The 20,184-nt window shown below is 46.0% G+C and overlaps 1 pseudogene across 1 annotated transcript; it reads right to left on the reverse strand.

Annotated features, from left to right (window-relative positions):
* Nucleotides 1–9,113: 9,113 nt before the first annotated feature.
* LOC105517265 lies at nucleotides 9,114–11,211 on the reverse strand (annotated as a pseudogene). Its single transcript, XR_001002646.1, has 2 exons — nucleotides 10,118–11,211; nucleotides 9,114–9,822 (listed from the first exon to the last, which is right to left on the reverse strand). The product of XR_001002646.1 is annotated as a polypyrimidine tract-binding protein 1-like (transcript).
* Nucleotides 11,212–20,184: the final 8,973 nt, after the last annotated feature.

Genomic DNA, 20,184 nt, shown 5'->3' on the forward strand with positions numbered 1-20,184 from the left:
TAAGTACTAAGTACTATGGGCAACATTATTTTTCAAAAATTTTTATGGCCGAGTGCAGTGTCTCATGCCTGTAATCCCAGCACTTTGGGAGGCTGAGGTGGGTGGATCACTTGAGGTCAGGAGTTTGAGACCAGCCTGGCCAACATAGTGAAACCCCATCTCTATTAAAAATACAAAAATTAGCCAGGTGTGGTGGCGTGCACCTGTAATCCCAGCGACTCGGGAGGCTGAGGCAGAATTGCTTGAACCCAGGAGCTGGAGATTGCCGTGAGCTGAGATCATGCCACTATACTCCAGACCGGGCAAAAAGGTGAGACACCACTCAAAAAAAAAAAAAAAAATTCCTTAAAGTTTCTTTTTTGAGACAGGCTCTTGTTCTGTCACCCAGGCTGGAATAGATGGTGTGATCTCAGTTCACTGCAGCCTCTGCCTCTGGGGCTCAAGGCTGAACTTGAACTGAGTTCAAGTGACCCACCCGTGTTGAGCTCCCAAAGTGCTAGGATTAATTTTTGCCTGACCCGGGAAAAAATTAATAAGCAAATATAAGGAATGCTTAGGGTGGGGGATGCAATAATAGATGGGGAATGAAGGGAATCCTTTTGATGTGATACAGAGGTCTGAGGAAGTGAAGACATGAGCCAGGGACCTCTGGAGTACGAGTGTCCAAGCAGAGGGCACAGTAAATGCAAAGACCAACGTAGCAGGGCAGACCAGGCAAGGGAAAGAATGATAAGAAATAAATCAGGGATAAAGCGGGGGTGGGGGGAATGAAAGCATTTTATTTTCACTCATTTACCCTTTAATTTGTTGCCAAACTACAATGATCCCACCTCTGCAGATTTCTTTTTCCCATTTCTGCAGCTACCACCTTGAGACAATCCTTCCTACTTATCATTTGAATTATTATATTGGCTTCCTGAGGGGTATTTTTGTCCCTTGTCTCTCCCTACTCTAATCCTACTCATGGTTGCTATAATCTTCTTGGAGCACAGTTCTGATCATCATCATCATCAGATCATTAGCATACATTTATGTATCTCTGAATAAAAATATACTTTGAAAGGAGGGGACGGACACAGGAGATATGTTCCCACAACTTCCCAGCATGTCCTTGTCAGAAATAGATAAAACTGTCAAAAGTATGTTGCCAAACATGTCAGAGTTCTGTTTTTATGCCATAATGTGACAATTACAAATTTTTCATCAAAATAAAAAAAAAAGAAAGATGAATTAGTCACAATTCCTTTAGTTGCCACTAACAGAAACTCAGTTCAAATATCTTTCAAAAGGTGATAAACATTAGCTCACATAGATAGATATTTGACATCTTCAGGAGTGGCTAGCTCCAGGTGCTCAACAAGGGCAACAAGAAATCTATCTCTCTCTTGGATTTGCTTTGTCTCTCTGTCCTTGCTCTCCAGCAGACTCTACACATGCAGCTGAAGACGGCTGCCATTGTCTTCAGCTTACATTCCCTCAGCTTTGCAATCCCAGTAGAGAAAGGGTGCCTGTTTCAGCAGAAGTCCCAGTGCTGACTCTCATTGGCTCACTCTGGACAAAGGGATTACTCCTCAACCACTCATTATGACTGCATTAGCTTGTCCTGGGTCAGGGCCCACCCCTGGAGTCAGGGACTGAGGTCAACCTCATTGAACTACATGAACAGAGAGTGGAAGATGGGTGGTTCCCAAAGAAATACTTGGTATTCAGGATGGAGGAGGGATGGTGGGCAGGCAGAAACAAGTGTTCACAATCAAAGGCTAGGAGCACCATTTTTGGTTAGCCCTAACCCCAAACACCTCTAAGAACTCAATAGGCCTCCGCCCTCAAATAGTATTAGTCACGTTGTGCCTATAATTGATCATTTAAATAACTTTCTTGCCCCAGCATCTTAAATGGCTCTCCATTGCTCCCTCTTTGCCAGTCAGCTCTTCCTACTCTGAATTTACTTAGTTGCTAGACAACAGGGCCTAAGGATGGAAAGAGTCTTTATCTCTGAGAGCAGGTTTTCAATACGTCGCAGCTATTGTTATAATGCCCGTGATCATGGGCACAGCCATATTATTATTATTATTATTATTATTATCATTATTTGAGATGGGAGTCTCACTGTTGCCCAGGCTGTAGCGTCATGGCACTCACAGCAACCTCCATCTTCTGGGCTCAAGTGATCCTCCCTCCTCAGCCTCCGCAGTAGCTGGGACCACAGGCAAACGTCACCATGCCCAGCTAATTTTTTGTATTTTTGGTAGAGATGGGGTTTCACCATGTTGCCCAGGCTGGTCTCAAACTCCTAGGCTCAGGTGATCCACTGCCTCAGCCTCCCAAAGTGCTGGGATTACAGGCATAAGCCACCATGTCTGGCCGCAGCTGTCCCCCCAAATATTTCAAGTAGGCATCTACTGAGACTTTAATACCCACACAACAACCTTATGAAAAAGTAGGCTTATTTCTATTTTATGTATGGGGAAGGTGAGGCACAGACATGTTGACTACCTTGGCCCACTGTTTTTTTTCACACAACCAAAATATAGAGGCTCTGGGATTTGAACCGAGGCCTCTCCGACTCCTAAGTCCCCTTAGAAACCTGCACATTATTTCATTTCTATGAAGGAGAGGGAAAGAGCTCCTCACTTAAGTCTACCAACAGCTCTCAAATCACTTGAAACTCACCAGCGGCCATGACTGTCCCCCTGGGGCAAGTAGGTAGCCATATTTCACCTCATTCTACTTCTTTACTGGGCAGAAAAAATGGAGCAGAATCCGAACTGGTGGCTTGATAAGGGAACACTCAGAAAAGTAAAGGAAGTGGTGGTGCTGAAGCATCCTGCTGCCTCTCAACTCAAAGATCCTTCCACCAAACAAATACCGCCCACCTTCGAAAACAGTCATTGTGGTTGGAACAATGTCTGTATAAAAATAACCGGGCTTATCTTACTCAATCTTGCTCCCCTTCCTTGTCGGGAAAATGTCTGCCGTTCTGGTCTAGTCGGTGCAAGAGGGGCTTCCCGCCCGCTGTCCAGCACTGAGGGGGTGTCGCAGCTACGGTCAGCCTCCCTTCTCCCTTCAGGTGGCCCCTGAAGCAAGCAGAGAGCGCCTGGGACCTCGTGTTGGGACCTGAGCCGACTCCCAAGTCCCCAGAGGGCGGGTTCCTGGCTCTGCTCAGAGGCCTTCAAGCCCCTTTCACCTCCAGCTCAGAAGCCCCTGGGCCTACCTACACTCTAGCCCCTGATGGGCTTGGATGACAACTCATAACCCACATCCTGAGGGAATTCTGATGAAACCTCTGAAGGCCCCGGGTCTTGGGGAAGACCAGGTGGGCGTGAAAGTCTCAGCGGAGACGCCCAGGGGCGTGTAGGCCCTAGAAAGGCCTGGCTGTCCGGGGCAGCGGCTGGAGTGAGGCAGCTGGTGGAGAACAGGGGCGCAGGTGTGAGCTCGGTGAAAGGGTGGGCTGCTCAGTGCTCTGTAGAGAGCACCTGCAAACAGTGAGGAGGAGGCTGATGGGCTGGGCCCTCACAGGGATAGGCAAGGCACGGCCCTAATGAATCTGGCTCCAAGCACAGCCCCTCCAGTTTAAGCTTGGGGATTGGGAAAGGAGGAGGCCCACAGGGCGGAGCTGAGAGGACATCTCAGGAGTTCAGGTTACCAAGCAACTGAAGACTCAGGAGCAGCTCCTAGCTGCATATGCCCTGTGCCCGGGCGCAGCATCGAGGATGCCTGGGTGGGGAGGGGGAGGGTTGGGGAGGGAGGACTTGCCTTGCCCAGTTAGACTTGGAACCTAGATCCTTGGATTTTAATGCTCTTGTGGGAGACATGAGGCAAGATCTTGGACCGAGGAGGTGAATATCTGTTGCATTTTATCCAATATATTCCCATCTTATAGTGAGAGACTATTTGAGAATGTTAAGTTCCCCATATTGAAAGAGAAGTCCAAATAGAGTCTTTCAAAAATTTTTAATGTATGTTAAACTTTCCATTGTGGAATATTTTACCCATCGCCCACCCCCACATCACCTGGGTTATTTTGAAGTAAAATCCAGTCATTGAATTATTTCGCCCATAAATAGTTCAGTCAGTATCTCTAAATTTTAGAGCTGTTATTCTCTGCCCAGGACAGTTTTGCCCCCTAGGGGACATCTGGCAATATGTGGAGACATTTTTTTGCTTTTCCAGCATTGCGGGGAGGGGGTGTGCACCCAGCCTCTAGCTGATAGAAGACAGAGTAGAAACAGGGCTGCTACGAAACATTCTACAATGCACAGGCCAGCGCCTCACGACAAAGAACTATATGGCTCAAAATAACAGTAGTGACAAGGTTGAAAACCATGTTTTAGAGTCTAAAAGATAAGAACACTCTAAATACATCACTATAATATTGTTAGCATTCATAAAAACAGTAATTCCTCAATATCATCAAATATCTGATTAATATTAAAATTTCCCCAATTATCATGTAAATTTTAAAAAATGTGGGGTTTAAATCAAGATCCAAATAAGACTCATACATTGCAATTGATTGATATATTTCTTTTTATTTTTTTCCTGCATCCAATCATCCATTATGGTTGACATATTTCTTAGGTCTTCTGGAATCTACAGGTTCTCATCCCTCTTTTTTCCTTATAATTTATTTATTATAAAATAGATTTATTTTTAATTACAAAAGAGTACACAAGTACATTCCTGATATCAAAATTGAAACATACAGGTAAAGCAAACATTTCCTACCTATGACAGTCCAATCCCAGTCCTCTCCCCAAAGAACTAATTTATCAAAATTGTGTGTGTGTTGGTTAAGATTATATTCAATTGGCCAGGCACAGTGACTGACACCTGTAATCCCAGCACTTTGGGAGGCCCAGGTAGGTGGATTACCTGAGGTCAGGAGTTCGAGACCAGCCTGACCAATATGGTGAAACTGCATCTCCACTAAAAATACAAAATTAGCCGGGTGTGGTGGTGCATGCCTGTAATCCCAGCTACTCAGGAGGCTGAGACAGGAGAATTGCTTGAACCTGGGAGCTGGGGGTTGCACCACTGCACTTCAGTCTGGGTGACAGAGAGAGAGACTCCATCTCAAAAAAAAAAAAATATATATATATATATATATTCAACTACATGTTTCAAAAAACAAAATAATAACAACAAAAGCTTCAATTTTATTTATTTTTCAGAAAGATAAGCCAAGGGATAGGCAGTCCAGGGCTAATGTGGCGACTCCATGAAGTTTTTAGGGTCCCAAGTTTATTCTAGCTCCCTGTCCTACCATCTGTGAATGTGGCCCCCATCCTCATGTAGCACAATGGCTAATGGAGAACCATCCCTCTTATCTATATTAGGACTAGGTAGCAAGATGGAAAAGTGGAAGGGCATATCTCTCTGTATTAGTTTGCTAGGGCTGCTGTGACAAAGGACCACAAATCAAGGGCTTATACCACAGAAATTTACTTATCCTCTCACAATTCTCACAGTTCTGCAGGCTAGAAGTCCAACATCAATGTATCAGGCAGGATTGGTTCCTTCTGAAAACTGTAAGGAAAAATCCGTCCCATGCCTCTCCCCTAGCTGCTCGTGATTGGCTGGAAATCTTTGAGTTTCCTTACCTTGTGGAAGCATCACCCCAATCTCTGCCTTGGTCGTCACATGGCATTCTTCATATGTGTGTGTTTCTGTGTCCAATTTTCCCTGTTATATAAGGACACGTTTATATTGGATTAGGGCCCACCCTCATGACCTCATTTTAACTAATTACATCTGCGAGCACCCTATTCCAAATAAGGTCACATGCTGAGGTACGAGGGATTAGGGCTTCTATATATAAATTTGGGGGAGAGACAATTTAATCCATAACACTCTCCCATAAAGAGACTTTGTAGAAGTCTCTTACACTTCTTTGTTCATACTTCTTTCACCAAAACTTAGTCTTATGGCCACACCTCGCTGCAAGAGATGCTGGGAAAGGGAAGCTTTCACTGAGCACATGACCATCCCCCCAAAAGTCAGTTTTTGTTACCAAAAAGGAAGGAAAAATGGACAGAGCAACTACCAGCAATCTGCCATGGAATGTATCCTACCAGACATTTTTCTGTGTGTTGCATGTAACCAAATGACCACAAACTGGGTGGCCTAAAATACCAGAAACTGATTCTCTCACAGTTTGGAAGCCAGAACTCCAAAATCAAGGTGTTGGTGAGGCCACACTCCTTCCAGAGCCTCTAGTGGACAATCCACCCTGGCCTCTCCAGCTTCCGGTGGCTTCTTTGTCCCTTGGCCTGTGGCTGCATCAGGAGCCTCTGCCTCCATCTTCACATGGACTTCCCCTCTGGGACTTCTCTTCTGTGTGTCTGTTTGTTTTTGAGAGCGAGTCTTGCTCTGTCGCCCAGGCTGGAGTGCAGTGGTGTGAACACTGCTCACTACAGGTTTGACCTCCAAGGCTCAAGCGATTCTCCCATCTCAGCTTTCTGAGTAGCTGGGGCTACAGGTGAGTGCCACTGTGCCTGGCTAATTTTTTGTAGAGATGGGGTCTCACCATGTTGCTGGGCTGGTCTCAAGCGATCCTCCCACCTTGGCCTTCCAAAGGGCTGAGATTACGTGTGTGAGCCACTGCCCTGGACCCTCTTCTGTCTCATAAAAACACTTGTCATGGCTGGGCGCGGTGACTCACGCCTGTAATCCCAGCACTTTGGAAGGCCGAGGTGGGTGGATCACCTGAGGTCAGGAGTTCAAGAGCAGCCTGACCAACATGGAGAAACCCCATCTCTACCAAAAATACAAAATTAGCTGGGCGTGGTGGCACATGCCTGTAATCACAGCTACTTGGGGGACTGAGGCAGGAGAATCGCTTGAACCCGGGAGGTAGAGGTTGTGGTGAGCCGAGATCGTGCCATTGCACTCCAGCTTGGGCAACAAAAGTGAAATACTGTCTCAAAAAAAAAAAAAAAAAAAAACTTGTCATTGGATTTAGGGCCCACCCAGGTAATCCAGGATCATCTCATTTTAAGATCCTTTCTTTTACATGTGCCAAGACCTTTTTTGCTTTGTTTTTCTCACACCCAATCACATCCTAGACCCATCCATGAGTTCCAGGATGCGACCATATCCTTCAGGGTGAGGGGACCATTCAATGTCCTACACCCTCCCTGGAGCAGCAGTTATTTCCAGGAATAGCAAAATATGGCTCTCCACATTGTCGTCATTCATTTTAATTAGCAATGGCAGAGGAAGAGCACTGTGGTAAAACTGTAATGAAATGCTACACACTCTGAGAAGCATAAGTAGATCTGGTTGCCTAGGGCCTGTTTAAAGTTGGAGAAACTCAGAAGGTTCTGCCAAGTGTTGGCATGTGGGTGCTAAGCTGTTTTTGGTAGAATGGTAAACTATGCTAGCATGTTTTTCGATGTTTACCATGCATTTTAGAGAGGTTTCCTGCTAAATGAATTTTCAATTGAGAGCTAGCTCAGGAGCGGGCACAGAAAGATAGAAGGGTAAGAGAAACATTTCCAATGTATCAAGTTATGAGTTGCAGGGCCTCACTTCTTACTTAAAGAGCAAAATGTTGGCTAGGGGTAGCGGTGGAAAGTTCCTGATGCCAGATTTTGGAGGTGGGAGAAAGAAATAGTATCAGCCCTCTACCTGCCACCCTGTTCTTCATCTGCTTCAATTTCAGTTTCAGTATTTACTGAGACCGTACTGGGCACCAGGAAAGACTTATTTTCCTCAAGCCTCACAAGCAGCTAGGTATTATTACTTTGTCCACTTTCCAGATGAGATACTGTGATTCGGAGAGGTTAAGGCACTTGCGCCCATGATCATGTAGCTGTAAGTGGCTAAAGCAGAAGTTCTTAATGTTTTCTGACTCCTAACTTGGTGCTCTTTCTACCACAACATGAGAGAGGAACATTCCTTTCTGCTTGCAGGTGCCCGTCCTGGTAAGGGGGTAGAGAGAGGAGCAGGCTCATCTCCTACCCACCAGGGCTTGCTCCTCCCTCCCATTTGAAAGCAGAACAGGCTGCAGCAGGAGGCATGCAATTGGTGTTTCTGCCAGTCTCCAATTCTAGTGGAAGAAACTGCCTAATTAAAGTCTGCAGCATGCCCAGAAGCTTCCGGGATTGTTTTCCGTGCATTCTCAGAGCCTGATGATACATATTCTTCATGTTTATGTGGCATGATACACTGTGCTCCATGAGCATGAAGTATTAGTGAGCCAATTTCACCATCTACGCAGCTACAGAGCAACCGGAAGGCATCCCTGTTTTAATTTATGAGGGACCAGCCTGCGCAATCAATAGGTGCCCCACAGGTTATTAAAGAGGAGAAAGATGGCTCAGGCCGCCTTGTTTACTAACAGGCAAATGGTCTTCTGGCTTGCAAGGGATTTACATTTCCTTTTCAGGCCAGAAACAGTGGTGTTCCCTTTTCATCTCAGCCCCAAGCCTGAGAACAGGGGGCTGGTGGAGGCTCAGGCAGAATCTGAAAGTGCCCTTCCCTGCACTGTAATCTCAGAGAGTGGATGGGGTGGAGGGTCAGCCCAAAGATTTATGAAGTCCCTTTGTGTTTTGAGACCCTGGAGAACAATAGCTTTCCAGGATGGGGGTTGGGATGTAGGGGATGGGAGTGGGTGACTGGGTGTGAGAACAACCAAGCAAAAAGGAATAGGCAACTCCTACCAGGCTGGCTGGAGGGAAAGTGGTCTTTTAGTCTGCCTGCCAGTCTCTGGAGAAGTCCTTTTATTCGCTGTTTTTGCCTTCTCTTTGTTTTGGGTCCTTTGATTTCAGGAAGCTATGGTTCTTTTGCAGTCTACTTTTTAATAGTTCTGGAGGAAGAGTGTAGATTGGATTTTAAAATAAAATAGTAACAGCACTGGGTTATTTAAGTAGAAAGGAAAGAAGTACTTCCCTTCAGTCCACATTCTGGAGGGCAAGATGGGGTAATACAGGAGTTCTCAAACTTTTTTGTCTCAGGACCCCTTTACATACTCTAAAAATGTATGTAGGTTAGTGGCAGAAAATTTAAAATATTTGTCAATTTTAAGATCACAATAATAAACCCATTACATGTTAATATAAATCACATATTTCTGTTTTAATTTAATTTAATTTATTTACTTTAGCAAGGTGAACTAGATTTAATTTTTTAAAAAACAGGTAAACTGATTTCTTTTTAAAGAAATAAAATGATCAGTTAAGGTCACTTCAGCTGCTCTTTAAAGTGGCTTTTTTCTGGAATGATGGAAGTTGTCGCCAGGGGGCCTGGCCGTGGGGGCCTGAGACCCCTAGATGGTGGACTTGGAGAAGGAGACCCCCGAGGGGTGCTTCCCCCAGACATGGTGGTTGTGTAGGTCAACGGGGGCCTGGACCGCCTCCTCCACGCAGCGGATTTGGATCAGCGCCATCTTGCGGTCCTTCTGGAAGAACTTGAGTCGTTTGATGGCGCCCCCATGGCTGGAGGAGAGGACCTTGAGATATTCCTCGGATACTGAGGGCGGGATGTTGGAGAGGTGCACAGTGGCCGAGGGCAGGAATATGTTCTGGAAGTTCTTGAAGCCTGGCTTCTTGAAGCGGTGCAGGGCCGAGCTGCCATAGTCCTTGGTCAGGCCTTGGTCCTCCCGGCCCTTGCGGGGCAGCTGCAGGTTCTGGTGCTTCAAGGGCATGATAAGGCTAAGGTGATGCGGTGGGCTTCCCGTGCCGCTTGTGCCAGTTCAGGTGGCTCATAGCCGGCTGGGCCTGGTTGTCATCTGCCATCTTCAACAGGGCGTTCTCCTTTTTATTGAACAGGATCTTCACGCGCTGCACGTACCCGTAGTTGCTGAAAAGAATAAAGAGGCTTTGGGGGCTGGGCGCGGTGGCTCACGCTTGTAATCCCATCACTTTGGGAGGCTGAGGCAGGAGGATCATGAGGTCAGGAGTTCGAGACCAGCCTGACCACCATGATGAAACCCCATCTCTACTAAAAATACAAAAATTAGCCGGGCGTGGTGGCACGCTTGTAATCCCAGCTACTCGGGAGGCTGAGACAGGAGAATCGCTTCAACCCGGGAGGGAGAGGTTGCTATGAACCGAGATCACGCCATTGCACTCCAGCCTGGGCAACAGAGCAAGACTCCGTCACACACACACACACACAAAAGAGGCTTTGGGGTGTGACTCTCTCTAGGTTGAGGTTGCTGACCAGTAAGACAGAATTTCCTGCCCCTGCCAGGCCCGGGATGGCGATCCGGCCTGCCGCTGCAGCTGCCGCCGCCGAGGGGATAGCCAGGGGGACCAGGCTCCGTGGATGTTCGAACTAAAAGATGGAAGGCCGCAGCCATGTCTAGTCTAGCGAAGGCTGGCTGCCCCCAGAGGGCAGGTCTGGGCGTGGTAGTCCCGGCTCTTGTCATTGTTGTACTTGACGTTGAGACTGATGAGCTTGGGGAAGTCGATGCACAGTGAGTGGCAGGCGTTGTAGGTGTTCTGCCAGTCCAGCGACAGCTTGACATGCTGGGCGTTCTCGGGGTCGGCGTACTGCAGCAGGGCCTGGAGCTGGTTGTTCTTGATGAAGGTGATGGTCTTCAACAATGTGCCGAACTTGGAGAAAATCTGATGCAGCACATCCAGAGTCACCGGCTAGACGAGGTTCTCTACGATGATCCTGAGCACTGGGCTCTGCCCGGCCATCGCCATCCCTGCGTCTACGGCCACCGCCGAGGCAGCCAAGGCCAGGTTCCCCGAATGGACCGAGTTAACGCCTGAGGGCCGCTGGGTCCTGTGCCTGGTTGGGAGAGCTGTTGGTCTTCAGCCCCTTATGGGTGGAGAACTGGATGTAGATGGGCTGGTTGCGCAGCACGGGCGTCACCGAGGTGTAGTAGTTCACCATGGTGTTGGCAGCCTCCTCCGTGCTCATCTCGATGAAGGCCTGGTTTTTCCCCTTCAGCATCAGGAGATTAGCGACCTTCCCAAAGGGCAGCTCCAGGGAGATCACCTCCCCTTCGGTGACGTCGATTTTTGGATGTGGGTCACTCTGGAGGGGACACTGGCGCTTCTGCTGTCACCTTTGAACTTCTTGCTGCCATTTCCATTTGCTGCAGAGGCCGAGTTGCTGCTCATGATAAATGGTCTGTTAGTGACACAAGTAGAGAAAAGCTCGTCAGATCCCTGCTTTGTACCAACTGCTACATCTGGGACAATGCCGTCCATGACACGCACAGCAGACCCACAGGGATGGAGTGGAGGCACCGGAATATTTTATTTATTTATTTATTTTTGAGAGAGTCTTGCTCTGTTGCCCAGGCTGGAGTGCAGTGGCACGATCTTGGCTCACTGGAACCTCCGCCTCCTGCGTTCAAGCGATCCTCCTGCCTCAGCCTTCCAAGTAGCTGGGATTACAAGCGCATGCCCAGCTAATTTTTGTATTTTTAGTAGACAGGGGATTTGGGTTTCTCCACGTTGGCCAGAGTGGTCTCGAACTCCTGACCTCAGGTGATTCACCTGCCTTGGCCTCCCGAAGTGCTGGAATTACAGGCATGAGCCACTCTGCCCAGCCCATATTTCTATTTTTAAAAATCGTATCTTCCAAACAAAATTTTCAGCAAGAAAAATGACATTATTTTACAGTTTTGAAAAATGGCATTGTTTTGCATTGTGAAATATTGTGAAATTTTTTAAATGTGTGCATTAACAGAAGATAAATGGATTCTCAAATATTTACTTTTTCATTCAGTATATTGCAATATGTTGGTTTGGTCAAAATGTGTGAAGAAAATCCAGCTTCACACAACTATGTAGCTGGAAAAGGGAAGAGTATTTAATAGTCCTCTTAGATAATTGTGGATATTCTATTTTGATACTACACCAAAACAAGTGTCTTAAAGGTTAGTTGCAATGTGAAGTCTGAAATTATGTCAATAAACTTTTCGTGTTCTGTTACATTAAAATCCATTGGTTTGCTGTGTACTTAGAATGGATCTTTTACCCATGCATGATTTTGTACTACAATGCATTCATTGGTCATTGGAAAATATTTGTCTTTGAATGATGCAAGTATTTCAAATGTTGACACATTTTATTATACCATATCAGAAAAAAATCACGGTCATTAATATCACCAATCTATTTCATTAGAAAAATCCTGATGAGAAGCTGTCAAGCTCCACAGTGGTAAACAAAAGTTTTTCCAAATTCTAACTTTTGCTTGGAAGCTCAAATTTTATCATCAGCAACAAATGCTACCAGTTGTTTTCCTTGAAGTGACAGGCTCCCTTTGTTCATTTTTAAGAAAATGTCTGCCAAACACTTAGTCTGAAATAGCATTCTTTGTCATTTGTTCTTTCAAGCAAAAAGAAAAAAAGATGCTCCATGAAAAAAGTGGTTTGTTCAACTCACAACTCAAATAATCGCCTAAGTGTTTTTCCTAGAGATAACTATCATAGTTTGGAACACATCAAAAGTACTTTATGCATACTTCTCATTTTGTTACACAGTGTCTCAGTCTGTTGTGTGTTTCCATAACAGAATACCACAGACTGGGTAATTTATAAAGAAAAGAAATGTATTTTTTTTACAGTTCTGGAGGCTGAGAAGTTAAGGGGCCCGCATCTGGGGAAGGCCTCCTTGTTCCGTCATCCCATGGCAGAAGGCAGATGGGCAAGAGCGTTGCATGTACAAGAGGAGAAAGGAGATCGAGTTCCTCCTTTTTATCAGGAACACACTCCTGCGATAATGGCATTAATCCATTGATGAGGGCAGAGCCCTCATGACCATAATCACCTCTGAAAAAGTCCCACTTCTCAATACTGTTGCAATGGGGATTAAGCTTCCAACACAAGAACTTTGGGGGACATACTGAAACCATAGCACACAGATTATTTTGAAAATTGTCAATATTTAATAGAATTAATTTTGACTGCTTCACCAAGGACATTCTCCCTCTCTCTCTCTCTTTTTTTTTTTAAGTAGAGTCAGGGTCAGGGTCTCCTGGCCTCAAGTGATCCTTTGGCCTCGGCTAAGGCCTCCCAAAGTGCTGGGATGATAGGGGTGAGCCAAGGCACCCAGCCTAAGGGCATTTGTTTAAGTGAATTTGGCATTCGTTTTTCCTGCAAGTGTGTGACAGTGATGACTAGTACAGTTGGATGCTTAGGATTTGGTTCATGCTAAAATGCCAGTAGTTTTACCCACCATCAGTGCAAATTGTCGACACAGTGAAAAAGGCAAAAACATCATATTATTATTACGAAAGTAGTTTTGACTTCAGGAATACCTCAGAAGAATGGCAGGAATCCTCAGGGGTCTATGGATCACACTTTGAGAACAGCTGGTGTAGTGGATGCAACAAATGACTCAATGTCAGAGACTTCCTACCCCAGCTTTGCCTCAGGCTGGCTCTGTCTTGTGCGAGTCATTTCACCCAAGTGTCTTGGTTTTCTTATTTTTGACATAAGCTGGTTGGATTAAATGATCTCTGTCACCTCATTGTCATCTAAGGAACACTGTGGAGCATGGAACAGTCTTTATCATTGACTTCTTAACATCATTATTTTTCCTGTTTTTCTCTAATATGGCTTGCTCTGTTGTGTTGTCAGGATAAACAGGCGCGTATTCTCTTCTTATCCCTTTACAAAAGGGAGGGCAACTGGCTCTCCTGTAGAGCGGGAGCTCTGTTGGAGAGAATCAACTGAATGATCCACCTCTACAGGAGAAGCTTTGACATCTGTGTATGCTATTTGAACACTGTGCCTTTGATCCTAAATTGTTCCCAGGGTGGGGGCATTTTCAGTTAATGTGTGTGTGGGGAGGGCGGCTCTTTGTCATGAAATTCAGCCAGGAAAATGGTGGCCAAGCTATAATAATAAGAGAAAAATGCATTTTTCATGAAAAGTAAAGAAGACCAGAGCAGAGGGTTTTCTGAAGAAATCTACATTATTTGGTGGTGGTGATGTACATTTGTCTTCAGATGGAAAGAAGTCAACGTTCTCCTGCTTCTCCTCCTTTAGCCCTGTTCATGTGTCGGAGTTTACCTCTTGCCTCTACAGAGCCAGCAAAAGCCTGAGCTAAGGGAAAATGCAGTGATCCCAGTGAGGATCAAGAAGGGACAGGCCAGGCGCAGTGGCTCATGCCTGTAATCCCAGCACTTTGGGAGGCCAAGGCAGGCAGATCATGAGGTCAGGAGATCGAGACCATCCTGGTTAACACGGTGAAACCCTGTCTCTACTAAAAATACAAAAAATTAGCCGGGCATGGCGGTGGGCGCCTGTAGTCCCAACTACTCGGGAGGCTGAGGCAGGAGAATGGCATGAACCCGGGAGGCAGAGCTTGCAGTGAGCTGAGATCGCACCACTGCACTCCAGCCTGGGCGACAGAGCGAGACTCTGTCTCAAATAAATAAATAAATAAAAGAAGGGACTGCAGGGCTTGGACTGCATTGTCCTAAGGGAAGTGGTATGCCTAGGGCGCCTGACGAGGGCCATATGTAAGAGAGGACTGCAGAGAAAAGGAGAACATTCACATAAGACAGCACACAAAAGGCAGCACAGAAACATATCGTCATCTTTATGAATATCATAAAAAACAAAATGTAGCTAAACAAAGGTATGTCTTGTTTCCTCCACCTTTGTAAAGCTTTAGAATAAGTACTTGTATGCTTCAATAGAAGAGTGGCATTTGGTCTGGAGAAGAGAGGTGGGTCAATATGGCAGAAGCTCTTGAAGCAAAACTCCACCTAACCAAATATCCGGTTAGCAGATCCTCCCTGTTGCCTCTATAGAACCCGCTAATGCCCATGGTGTGCCAGATACCCAAATAGTAGAGGTACTCTCAGGTACTTCTGTTTCCACAAATTGAGCTAAGTGCTCACCGGAGGCTAGGGCTATTGGCTCCCAACCCACATCTGCCCATTGTACTTGCAATTCTGATTATGCAATTTAATTATGAAAACCAATGAAATGTGAGGGCAAAAATGAGTTTTTGTTCCTATAAAAACTGGAGTTGTATGCTTTGGAAAGATTTGATAAAAACAAGTTACACACAAAAATTGCTGTTGAATTAGTATGGGAAAGACGTGGTGAAGACTAGCAAAAAAATCATAAACATTTTAGGGTAATTCTCAGTAATGTAGAGTAAGGCTTGGATTGCCTTGTGTGTTTAAGTTCTCATTCTACTCTAAAGAAACCCAAACTGGAATGTATGGTAGATTCCAATAGAAAGTAAGCTCTGTGAGTGCGGAGACTTAGTGTTGTTCACTGCTGTGTCCTTATCACCTAAATTATGCCTGGCACATAGTAGGAACACAACACATATTTGTAGAATAAATAAACTGTAGGCCAGGCGCGGTGGCTCACGCCTGTAATCCCAACACTTTGGGAGGCCAAGGTGGGTGGATCACGAGGTCGAGAGATCAAGACCAGCTTGGCCAATATGGTGAAACCCCGTGTCTACTAAAAATACAAAAATTAGCCGGACATGGTGTCAGGCACCTGTAATCCCAGCTACTCGGGAGGTTGAGGCAGGAGAATTGCTTGAATCTGGAGGGCAGAGGTTGCAGCGAGCTGAGATCGCACCACTCTACTCCAACCTGGCGACAGAGCAAGACTCTCTCAAAAAAATAAACTGTAGATACAGTTAATGCAAGAAAGATAAAGCAGAACTCCAATTAACAGATACCTGCTCCAAGAAAATGCTTTGATCCTACCCTTGAAGAAAATGGTACCTAAACTTACTTTTATGTTTTAAGTTAAAATTGAAAGTTTAAGGTATCCTTTTACCATTTTCCCTCGTTCCCCTTGTAGATATTTTTATTTAGTGAAATATCTACTCTCCTGACCACATTGGACAGGGGGGCTTAGCTTGTATTCAGAAGTGGGGACAACATCTTGGTTATGTAATAGGCACTGCCCACCCCATAGTGGATTTCCAGGTCAGCAGAGGACTACCCAGATCATGAGCCTTAATGCAGACTCCTTTGATCTCCCCTCTCCAGAAAGTAACTAGAAAAACCTGCTCTGGCTCAGAAAGGAAGAGACCTGATAGGAGGCAGGTTGCATCTCTAGATAGCGATTGGCCCGGTAGATGTCGGCCAGAAGGAGAGGCCATCCCTTTGAACCTTCCCTGACCCAGTAAGCTATAGTGGGGATGTGTGCAGGTAACAAATACCTCTTCCACTTCAGACTGTGTTTGAGATTCTTTGGATTTGGACTCAGAGGATCTGAGCTCAAATTTCTGTATACAATTAGCCCTTGAACAACACAGGTTTGAACTGCACGGTCCACTTATATGTGAATTTTCTTTTGCCTTGCCACCCCAGAGACAAGAATACCAAATCTCCTCTTCTGCCTCCTCCTTCTCAGCCTGCCTACTCAACATGAACATGATAAGGATGAAGTGGAAGCGATGATCCACTTCCACGTAATGAATATAAATATATTTTCTCTTTCTCCTTCCTTCCTTCCTTCCCTTCCTCCCTCCCTTCCTTCCTTCCCTCCCTCCCTTCCTTCCTACCTTCCCTTCTTCCTTCATTCCCTTCTTCCTTCCTTCCTATCTTACCTTCTTCCTTCTTTCCTTTTTTCCTTCCTTTTCATTCCTTCCCTCCCTTCCTCCCTTCTTTCCTTCCTTCCTTTTCTTCCTTCCTTTTCCTTGCTTCCCTCCCTTCCTTCCTTCTTTCCTTCCTTCCTTCCCTCCCTCCCTCCCTTCCTCCTTCCTTCCTTCCTTCCTTCCTTCCTTCCTTCCTTCCTTCCTCCTTCCTTTCTTTCTTGACAGAGTCTTACTCTGTCATGCAGGCTGGACTGCAGTGACACAATCATAGCTCACTGCAGCCTTGAACTTGTGGGCTCAAGTGATCCTTCTGTCTCAGCCTCTGGAGTAGGTGCAACTATAGGTGCACACCACCACACCCAGCTAATTATTTTTTTTAATTAATTTTTTTTTTTTAGATAGAGTCTCACTCTGTCACACAGGCTGGAGTGCAGTGGCATGTTCTCGGCTCACTGCAACCTCAGCCTCCCAGGTTCAAGCGATTCTCCTGCTTCAGCCTTCCGCGTAGCTGGGATTACAGGTGCCTGCCACCATGTCTGGCTAATTTTCCTATTTTCAGTAGAGATGGAGTTTCACCATGTTGGCCAGGCTGGTCTCAAACTCCTGACCTCAGGTGATCCGCCCACCTCGGCCTCCCAAAGTGTTGGGCCACTGTGCCCAATTTTTTTTATTTTTTATTTTGTAGAGATGGAGACTTACTATGTTGCCCAGGCTGGCCTCAAACTCCTAGACTCAAGTGATTCTCTTGCCTTGGCCTCCCAAAGTGCTGGGATTACATGTGTGAGCCACCATGCAAGGCCTATAATTAATAACATTTTCTTTCCTCTAGCTTACTTTATTGTATATAAGCTTTATTGTATATAAGTATATATACTTTATTGTATATAAGTATATAAGACATACAAAATATGTGTTAATTGGTTGTTTATAATATTGGTAAGGTTTCCAGTCAACAGTAGGCCATTAGTAGTTAAGTTTTGGGGGAGTTAAAAGTTATATGTGGGCCGGGCGCGGTGGCTCAAGCCTGTAATCCCAGCACTTTGGGAGGCCGAGACGGGCGGATCACGAGATCAGGAGATCGAGACCATCCTGGCTAACACAGTGAAACCCCGTCTCTACTAAAAAATACAAAAAATTAGCCGGGCGACGTGGCGGGTGCCTGTAGTCCCAGCTACCCAGGAGGCTGAGGCAGGAGAATGGCGTGAACCCGGGAGGCGGGGCTTGCAGTGAGTTGAGATCCGACCATTGCACTCCAGCCTGGGCGGCAGAGCGAGACTCCGTCTCAAAAAAAAAAAAAAAAAAAAAAAAGTTATATGTGAAGTTCTTACCGCACAGGAGTTGGTGCCCTTGTCCCTGTGTTATTCAAGGGTCAACTATTAATATATTAACCTTGTGGCCTTGAACTAATTAGCACTCTTCTTCAAGCCAGAACTTCCTAACTGGTGGGCAGGGAGTGGGTTACAGGTATGATAAGATATTGATCCTCTCAATGCAAGGCCTAGGGCAGCTAGAACCTCTGGGGGTTAAATACCTCTGGTGCCAGCAGCCTCATACTTTTTCCATAGTGAGATGTGTGTGTGAGTGTATGTGTGTGTGTGTACATATGTGTTTTTTTTTCAGTTTCCTATGTGTATCATGATATGGAACAGGTTATGAACACTAAGAGTTGCAGCATTAGCTCCTCAGCTAATGATGCCCATTCTGCCTCTGTGAACAGGTTGTTGAGCGGATCATATGAGATATAGGTGTGAAATGCTGCGAAAACTGTGAGAGTTATAAAGTAGTAAGCAGGGTGCAGTGGCTCACACCTGTAATCCCAGCACTTTGGGAGGCCAAGGCGGGTGGATCACCTGAGATCGGGAGTTCGAGACCAGCCTGACCAACATGGTGAAACCCTGTCTCTACTAAAAATACAAAATTAGCCAGGCATGGTGGCGCATGCCTGTAATCCCAGCTACTCAGGAGGCTGAGGCAAGAGAATTGCTTGAACCTGGGAGGCGGAGGTTGCGGTGAGCTGAGATAGTGCCATTGCACTGCAGCCTGAGCAACAAGAGCAAAACTCCGTCTCAATAAAATAATAAAATAAAGTAAAATAAAATAAAATAAAGCAGGAGGCCTCATGACAGACCAAGTGCCTGGTGTTATCTAGCAGCACAGGAGAGTTTGATTCCATTTCTCTAGCCCTAGTTTCTTCACCAGATTCTTGAATCAGTGGAAATAGAAGGGTGGGGGCAGGAGGAGTTGGCATATGGTGATCAAAATATTATCCTTATTTCTGGTAACTCTGATATTAGCGTTATCTGTAGGCAAGTGAGCTTCCTAATACTAAACCCCAGTATCAGGCCGATTTTCCCACCCAGTCATGGGTAACTCCAGATATTCATCTCCTGCAGGGGAAACGTCTGTCTAGGGCAGAAAGCATACTCCCTGTGGGCAGAAAAGAGAAGAGAAGGGGATGGGTCCATGCATGTCAAGTTTCTTCTTCCACACTTGCCAGTCAGATACCTCACTCACCTCTCCTGGGACGGAGTGAGGAGTGGGAGGGAACAGGGGCAGGAGTGTTCCACTAACAGACTAGTGGGTCGGATTCTTCACACAGAAGAATGCACATCAGCTGCACCTGCTTGAGATTTGGAAGGAGGCTGTGGTCTGTGTTGTCTGCTGTTTTCTTACAAATATGGGCACAGGGGCACTGGACTTCTGCAGGTGTCATTCTGGAGCCACACCTGCTGTGGTGGCTTCCTGGTCCCTCCAGTTTCTTGATGGGGACACAGGTAGCAGCTTCTTTAGCAGACATTTCTGCAATGTTCTGGTGGTTATTGCTGGAAACATAGCCTAAGAGCTGCTCCTTTAGCCTACCAGTGCATTTTTAAGCACCTAATTTCCTGAATTAAATTCTTTTCTTCTTAGAGTGTTCAGGTGGTAGCTATTATCTGAAATGTAACAGTGATGGAGGAGCATTTTATCAGAATTAACCTTTCTGGGAAACCTTCTCTTTTGCTGTCCCCTCCCTGCCTTCCCACATTGGTTCTTTTTGTTTCTTATTGACCAGCATTGGGTCACATACCTATACCTCAAACTGTCACTGATCAAGGAAATACTGTCCATGTTCAGACCACACTAATCATCAAATAACCAGTGTGGAATGGTGAGCATCCCAGCTATTTTTATTTTTTGAGACAGAGTCTCGCTGTGTCGCCCGGGCTGGAGTGCAGTGGTGCGATCTGGGCTCACCGCAAGCTCCGCCTCCTGGGTTCACGCCATTCTTCTGCCTCAGCCTCCCCAGCAGCTGGGACTACAGGCACACGCTGCCAGGCCTGGCTAATTTTTTGTGTTTTTTTCATAGAGACAGGGTTTCACTGCGTTAGCCAGGATGGTCTCCATCTCCTGACCTTGTGATCTGCCTGCCTTGGCCTCCCAAAGTGCTGGGATTACAGGCGTGAGCCACCGCGCCCGGCCGCATCCCAGCTTTTTAGACTTACATTTTCTCATCTAACAGCTTAGGTTCTGCTTATTACTTTGGGACCCTGTGCCTAGGTCTTAGAGAGAAATCTTCAATATTTAAAAGCTAATCTTCTGGCCGGGCGTGGTGGCTCAAGCCTGTAATCCCAGCACTTTGGGGGGCCGAGACGGGCGGATCACGAGGTCAGGAGATCGAGACCATTCTGGCTAACCCGGTGAAACCCCG

This window comes from Colobus angolensis, unplaced genomic scaffold (assembly GCF_000951035.1).
Source record: "Colobus angolensis palliatus isolate OR3802 unplaced genomic scaffold, Cang.pa_1.0 Scaffold3, whole genome shotgun sequence".
Classification (NCBI taxonomy): domain Eukaryota; kingdom Metazoa; phylum Chordata; class Mammalia; order Primates; family Cercopithecidae; genus Colobus; species Colobus angolensis.